The sequence below is a fragment of the Lucilia cuprina genome, chromosome 5 (genome assembly GCF_022045245.1).
Source record: "Lucilia cuprina isolate Lc7/37 chromosome 5, ASM2204524v1, whole genome shotgun sequence".
NCBI classification, from domain to species: domain Eukaryota; kingdom Metazoa; phylum Arthropoda; class Insecta; order Diptera; family Calliphoridae; genus Lucilia; species Lucilia cuprina.
Window position 1 is genome coordinate 43,610,328 of NC_060953.1, and position 8,380 is coordinate 43,618,707.

The window sequence follows — 8,380 nt, forward strand, 5'->3', positions numbered from 1 at the left end:
TCTATTCTAGTTCTGTTCTAGTTCTGTTCTAGTTCTGTTCTAGTTCTGTTCTAGTTCTGTTTTAGTTCTGTTCTAGTTCTGTTCTAGTTCTGTTCTAGTTCTGTTCTAATTCCGTTCTAGTACTGTTCTAGTTCTGTACTAGTTCTGTTATAGTTCTGTTCTAGTTTTGTTGTAGTTCTGTTCTAGTTCTGTTCTATTTCTGTTCTAGTTCTTTTCTAGTTCTGTTCTAGTTCAGTTCTAGTTCTGTTCTAGTTCTGTTCTAGTTCTGTTCTAGTTCTGTTCTAGTTCTGTTCTAGTTCTGTTCTAGTTCTATTCTAGTTCTGTTCTAGTTCTGTTCTAGTTCAGTTCTAGTTCTGTTCTATTCTAGTTGTATTCTAATTCTGTTCTAGTTCTGTTATTCTGGTTCAATTAGTTATAGTTCAGTTCTAGTTTAGTTATAACTTCAGTTCTTTTGTATATTTCAAGTAATTTTCATTTGACATCACACCTTTTCAATTAGTAACTAAAAAAAACTTAATATTTTGCAAAATTAAGTTTCACACAATTAAACTCTTGAATATTTATCTTGAAAACAACAAATGTTTTAATAATGAATCTTAATACATTAACCAAAAAAAGAATTTCACTCAGACATTATTTGTTTACGCAATTCGCCATAAAGACAAAAAACAACAAAACACAGTTAAAAACCACCAACCAAAAGAGAGATAACAAAATTTACCCATTTTTACAAATAAAACAAATATTATACGTCAAAATAAAAAGAAACAAGAAAACAAAAATGCGCATTTAGTTAACAAAAATATAGACTATATATTTATAAAACAAAAATTTTGTTTGATTTTTATCTAGAAGTTTATAAAAATAAAATAGAGAAATAACTAAACAAATAACGTCATTATCACGTGAGAAGTCTGTTTTTTTTTTTTTTTTGATTATTTCATTCACAAGTTCGAATTCCCCAAAAAAAATTAAAAAGATAGAACACAAAATCAACAAAAAATTAACTTAGAAATTGAATTGGCAACAAATGGTTTTAGATTTTATCCAAATATAACAAATATGGAATTGTTATTGTATGTCAGGGTCTCTATAACAGGAAAGAGTATTGAAAGAGACCGGTTGTTTTGTTGAGACTATAATTATATTTTTTAAGAATTTAGTGACGTAGTTATTATTTTTGTTAATTATTCTTATGAATAATTATTAAAGAAAATAAAAATAAAATTTAGTTTAATGCATTAGATAACCTTAACAAATTATATATATTTTTCATAATTTTTTAAAACTTTCAATTAATTTGTGATAAAATTCACGTATTCCAGTATTTTAAAAATCAAAAGGTAATGTTAACAAACTTTTTGAATGTTTTTTTTTTTCGTTAATTTTATTACAATCTTTTCAAAATTTCGTTAAAATTTAACAAATATCATTTTTACACAAAAAGTAAACGAACTAATAAAAAAAAACCTGTAGTTTATTATACTCATTTACTTGTTTTTTAAATTTGTTGTAAAAAACACACACAAGGAAAAGTAAAAGTATAATGTATGAGTCATTATTTAAAAGTTTAAACTAATATATTGATAATATAGAGTTTGAATAAATAAATAAATAAATAAATAAATAAATAAAGAAACAAATTACGTCAATGTGATGGCATTGACGCTGGATGAAAAAAACAAAATACTACAAAGATTTTAATTTTGTATTTATGTTCAAAGAAATTTAGTTTAGTAGATTTATGCAAATATTTTTATTAGTTATTAAGAAAAACCATACACTTTAAAATATTTATATAAAATCATTTTTTGGTTTTTAAGTTGATTTTAATATTTTTAAATATTTTAATTCTTTCTTAATTTCTATGAATCAATAATCTATTTAACAATTTTAAGTGTTTGCATTGTTTCAATAAAAAAGTTCATTAATTATTTAGTGAAAGGTAAAGCTTGAAAGCTTTTCAAAAATTTCTTGAAAAATTTTCTGCAAAAGAGTTTAGGTTTACTTAAGAACGACAAAAAGTTTTCTACAAAAAGTAAAGTAAAGCACTTCAATAAGCTTTCTATAGAAGTGCTTATCAACAAGTCTTCCAAATTTTTTCTACACAAAATTTCTTCTAATAATTTCTTAATGAAAAGTTTGTTTTCTATAGAAAAAAGTTAAAAAAAACATTATCGAAAATTTGAAAACTTATTTTTTTTACAGAAAAGTTATTTTCAAAGTTTCCTAATGAAAAGTGTGCTCAAAAGCTTCCCATAAGAAAGCTTCCTGAAGAAAAGTTCCTCAGAATTTTTTACAGTAAAGTTTGTAATATAGAAGACTTCTTAAAAATGTTTTCTATAGTGCAAAAGTTTTTCTAAAATTTTTTAGTATAAAGTTTATCGAAGAAAGTTTTTAAACTTTTCAAAGTTTCAAAAAATTAAAAATTAATTTTATTAAAAAGTTCCTCAAAAAGTATTCTGTACAAAAAATTCCTGTAGAAATTCCTGTTCATCAAATTCTTTCATAGAAATTTTTTTAATGAAAAGTTTGCTAAAAAGCTTCCCATAAAAAAGCTCCCTGCAGAAAAGTTCCTCAGAATTTTTTACGGAAAAGTTCGTAAAAAAAGTTTTTTACAGAATAGTTAGTAAAAAACTTTTTAGCTGAAAAGTTTGCCAAAAGTTTCATAAAGATAAATTTATCCAAAAACTTTCATAAAAAAATTCATATAGAAAAATAGAAAAGCTTCATATATAGGAAGTTGGTCAAGAAGTTTTCTATTGAAAATTCAATGGTATCAAATGTATATAATACCTTTCATCCATCATCATTCAACCCAGCACACATCTCATTCATACGACACATTCATAAGAGAAAAACATACGACACATTTATTATAAGTAGACGGGTGGGTGAGGCACGCCGTACCCCACATTCATCCCGTACCATATAGAATTATTACTAACTCATTTCCAACGCTTAGTATCACAGTCACTCTACTGCGGGGTATCAGCACCGAACTTATTCCGAAATATTGACTATTATCATGCATCAGTCTTTTAGCCGCCACTTACTCTCCCCGCGAATTTGTGTGTAAACCACAGCCACTACGTGAATGCCGAAGGAACCTCAATCAACTGACCAGCCAGGTAACATGCCCCCGGGGAAGGTCGGACTCAGAAAGTGATTCTGAGATAGGCGTAGGACAAATATTTTTCACAAACGTATAATACTGACTAAGAGGACTAAATTTTATTTGTATTTAAATTGAATTAAGAGAAAGGTTGTAACAATAAATAATTTAAGCAAATTGCATTTTTTGTTTAAATTACAAAATAAAATAATTTAAATCCATTATTGTTTTATAAATAGCTTTTTATATAAATATAATGAATCTTTTTACTCTCCCAGCAAATAATTAATTTCTTAATAGACCTGTTTTTAACACACAAAAAAATATATAAAACAATAATTCTTAAAAAGAACCGCAAGGGAAAAAACAAGTATTTCAATAGCTGACTAACACTGAAATAAAGTTGATATTAAAATAATAACATAATATAAGTATAATTAAATATTTATGACATTTCTGGCAGACTTCATTTAAATCGTTTTTTTTTTTTTTTTGTAGGGTATAGTACAATTTTTTCTTTAACGTCTGGCAAATGGCCTTTTAAGCTCTAGTTGTTGGCACATTGCTTTTTATGATAAGCTAATAAGCGTGCACATAGTATATATATATAAATATTTGCTTTTAGGTGACTTTCTTTTATTTTTATTTCTTTTTTTGTTGTTGTTTAATTTAGTACTATGTTTTAAATCACATGTTCTTATCGAGAAGAGTTTTTATTATTATTTAACAAATATTGCGAATATCATCATGACGTGATGTATGACAAAGTTTTATAAAATGTTTCCAAAATATTCCCATTGCCTTCACTAACACTTAACACATTTAATTATTATGTATTGATTTTTATAGCAGATTTGGTTTATCTACAAATAATTATTTGTATAAATGTGTATCACAGTTAAGTTAAACTTGTAGGATTTTAAGATTTAAAAGATAAGTTTATGGATATTTGAAAGCAATATTTTGTTTAACATATAGAAAGAAAAAAAATTATATTAATAATTTATGAAAAATAACATTACGTTTGCAGTGATGGATGAAACAACTTTTTTGGTTTAATTGGGAATCACTGCTTTATTTATTTATAGCTACACTTATAGTATTTAATTGTATCAGTTTATTTAATCAAACACACTTATAAAGTACCTTTAATTATAAAAATGTTCAGACTTGTCAAGTTGTCGTTTTCAAATTTTGATTGCTACAAACAGTGAGTGACAATATAATGAATATTTTTTGATATTTGTCAACCATGTTCATGTTTATTTCATTATTAGATAAAAATTTATCTAATACACATTGTAATTATTTGTGTAATATTTTATATAAAAAAACTAAAACAGCTTTTGAGTTGCAAGCAGAAACTTTGATGTGAAATAATCTTAAGCGAAGTTACTTTTTACGGTAGAACAATTCAAGTTTTACAAAAGTATTTTTATTCAAAAATTTATCACATTATATTTGAAATAAAAGTTCTTCAACAAGTTCAACAACTAATTATCTTTAAAAAAGTTTTTATAGAAAAATTTATCAAACATTTTTCTATAGTTTTTTTTTTCTATAGAAAAGCTTAAGAAAATTTTTGTATTGAATAAATAGCACGTCTCCAAGTTTTCTTTAAAAATTTTGTTAAACGTTCTTCAAAAGCTTTGTTAGAAAAGATTTGACAAATAGTTTTTTATAAAGAGATTTCTTTAGCCAATTTTTTCAAAAGATTTCTACAAAAAAGCTTGTTTTTATAAAAAACTTTTTCAAAAGCTTTGTTCACATTTTTGAGAAACAATTTTAGACATAAAATTTCTATAAAAAAGTTTTCAAAAAGTTTTATACCAAAAACTCTTCTACAGCAAAGTTTATTAAAAAGTTTGTCATTAATTTTCTATACGAAGCTATTAACAATTTTCTATAGGAAAGCTTGTTAAAAGTTTTGTATAGAAAATTTCCTTAAAAACAAAAGTTTCTAAAAAAATTTCTGTAGAAAAGTTTATCAAAAAGTTTTCTTCAGAAAGAATATTAAAAAGTGTAATTTAAAGAAGTTCATCAAAAAGTCTTCTATGGAAAACTTTCTTCAATAATTTTCTATGAAAAAGGCGTATCAAAATATTTCCTATAGAAAAGTTTCTAAAAAAAATTTTTATAGAAGTTCGTTTAAACGTTTATTCAAAGTTTTCTATATGAAAAGTTTCTTAAAATGTTTTCTATAGAAAAGTTCCTTATAAAGTTCTCTCCTATAGAAAAGTTTCTAAAAAAAATTTTTATAGAATTTCGTTTAAACGTTTATTCAAAGTTTTCTATATGAAAAGTTTCTTAAAATGTTTTCTATAGAAAAGTTTCTTATAAAGTTTTCTATATGAAAAGATAGTTAAAAAGTTTTCTATAGAAAAGTTCTTTATAAAGTTTTTTATAAAAAAGTTCGTAAAAAAATTACAATAGAAGGATATAGGAAAGCTCGTCAATAGTTTTGTATAGAAAATTTTCTTAAATACAAAAGTTTGTTTAAAAAAAATTTCTGTAGAAAAGTTTATCAAAAAGTTTTCTTTAGAATAATTATTAAAAAAAAATATTTAAAGTAGTTCCTCAAAAAGTTTTCTATAGAAATGTTCAATAATTTTCTATAGAAAAGTTCCTTAAAAGTTTTTTTTATAAAAGTTCGTTTAAAGATTTATTCAAAAATGTTCTATTGTTTTCTATATGAAAATTTTCTTAAAAAGTTTTCTATAGGAAAGTTTCTTATAAAGTTTTCTATAAAAAAGTTTGTAAAAAAATAGAATAAAAAAGATTTTTTAAAGAAGTTTGTTTAAAAGTTTATTCAAAACTTTTTTATTAAAAAGTTTTCTTTAGAAAAACTTTGTCAAAATGTTTTAATTGCAAAAAAAATTTTCAAAACGTCGTCTATAGTAAATTTTGTTAAAATATTTTCTACATTAAAACTTCTGTAGAAAATTTCTCAAAAATGTTGAGTTTAGAAAGTTTGTAAAAAAGTAGTTAAAAGAAAAGTTTATCAACAAGTTTTCAAAAAAAAAGTTCAAGTTCAGTAAAAATTTTCTACAGAAAAGTTTCGCAAAAAGTTTGACAAAAAGAAGTTTATCCACAAGTTTTTAAAAAATTTCTTTAACAAGTTTTCTATCGAAAAATTGTTTAAAAATGTTCTATAGAGAAAAAATTAGACAAATTTATAAAAATTTATCTATGTTCATATGTTTAAATTTTAAATATATCAAGAAAGAATTCGAAAGATTCTGAAAAATTAAACCGGCATAATAAAGTATTCCCGGTAAACGATAACTGAATATTTTGATAAAAAAAAGAAAAATATTGAACATTTTTCTTAAGAAAATAACACAAAAAACCAATAAATAGTGTTAAAATGAAAAACAAATATCAAAACAGATCTAACAAACAAATTAATAATAATAATAATATTTACACAAATTTTTTAGTCACGTGAATTATAAAAGATAAACAAAATATATTATATAAATACTATTAATTAATAATTGTAACCGACTGTCATGTAAATGTCAATAACATAAACAGTTATAAATACTACACAGATACTCTAACGCTTCAAGTATAAACAAATGTTGACCTTGGCCTTAAAAAGGGGTGTACAAATTTGTTGCTATAATAATGGGCAAGAAAAATACTTTTAATCAAAACAACAATAAAATTTGCAAAAATTTTTAAAATTCAACTGCGAAATAAGTTACAATAGGGCGAAGCAAAAGAAAATTATCGATTTTTCTTTAGCTATTATATAAAAGCTAAAAACTAAGAAGGAAAAATCATAACAAAACCGAGAAACGTATAAAAGAAAATAACTAAAATAAACACACTAGTACAAACGCCCACCAGCACATACCAACCAACCGACAAACAAACAAACACATGAAATTGGAGAAATACAATTTTAAAGAAAATTTATCTAAACATTTTCTTTAGTTTTTCTTTTTTTACAAATTTCTAGAAATTGAAAATATTTCAATTTGTTTAGGCTGTTACGTTTTTTTTATTATATCTATTAATTCATCTATTTTTGAAAACTAGAAAAAAATGCTGCAGCAATTGTTACGTTTTTTAAAAGGTACAAAAAATTTAAAATGAAAATTTTCTTCATCACATTATAGGCGTTACATAAGAAATATTTATTTTTGTAGTTAATTAAAAAATTTTTCTAAAAAAAATATTAAAAAATTATTAAAACAAAATTTTTTTCAAAAAAGTTTCTTAATTTTTTTTTTTTGTTAATATTTAGAAAAAAAATTTTTATAACTTTTTTTGTTTCAACTACATTACGTGATTTATTTAAAATTTTTTATTCACTTTTTTATGTAATAATTTTAATATTGCACTTTTTTTTAAAAATATTTTTTTTTTTCAACTCTTTACTAACCGTTTATTAAAATTGATTAATAAATGAAAATAAAAAACTGCGACGCGTTTAAATAATTGTTACTTTTTGGTATTTTTTCTCTCTCTCTTACGATCTTTACGTTGGTAGCGCTACGCGTCGACTGAAAACTTTTTATGAGAATTTCATTAATCTTAAAAATTAAACGAAATTATCAAGAGTATTTTTTCGTTTTATTTTTATTTTTGTTGTACAGCATTTAATAAAACAAAATACAAAACTCAACAGCAGCAACAAATACAATAACAAAAATAATTTTTAAACAAATAAAAGAAAGCAAAGGAGAGCCACAGTCAAGATAGTATGATAAATTTCGTTAAATAAAAGTAAACAAAAAAATTCGGTAAAATTTAAAAAAAAAAATAACTTTTTCAATTCATGACCGTTGGGTTGGCAAACACATGACTTTTTATTTATTTATCGTCTATAGGTTTGAATTGTATGTTGCTGATGATTTTGATGACGATGATTAGTTTTTTATTATTATTTTTTTTTTTGTAGATTTTGTTGTCACAGTTCTTTTTTTGGTTTTTGTTAATAGACTAGAATAAAGCGTCATAATAGAGCGGCAAAGTACTTAGCGGTAAGTATATAGAAGGATTGGTATAGAAACATTTGTTGTATAACTTTCATATTAACCCATTAGTCACCATGTAGCCATTTACCCAGTTTAACTAATTAAATAACTAGCTAACTAAGTAACTAAATAACTAACCAACTAACTAACTACTTAACTAACTAACTTACTATTTATCTATCTATTTATCTATCTATCTATCTATCTATCTATCTATCTATCTATCTATCTATCTATCTATCTATCTATCTATCTATCTGTCTGTCTGTCTGTCTGT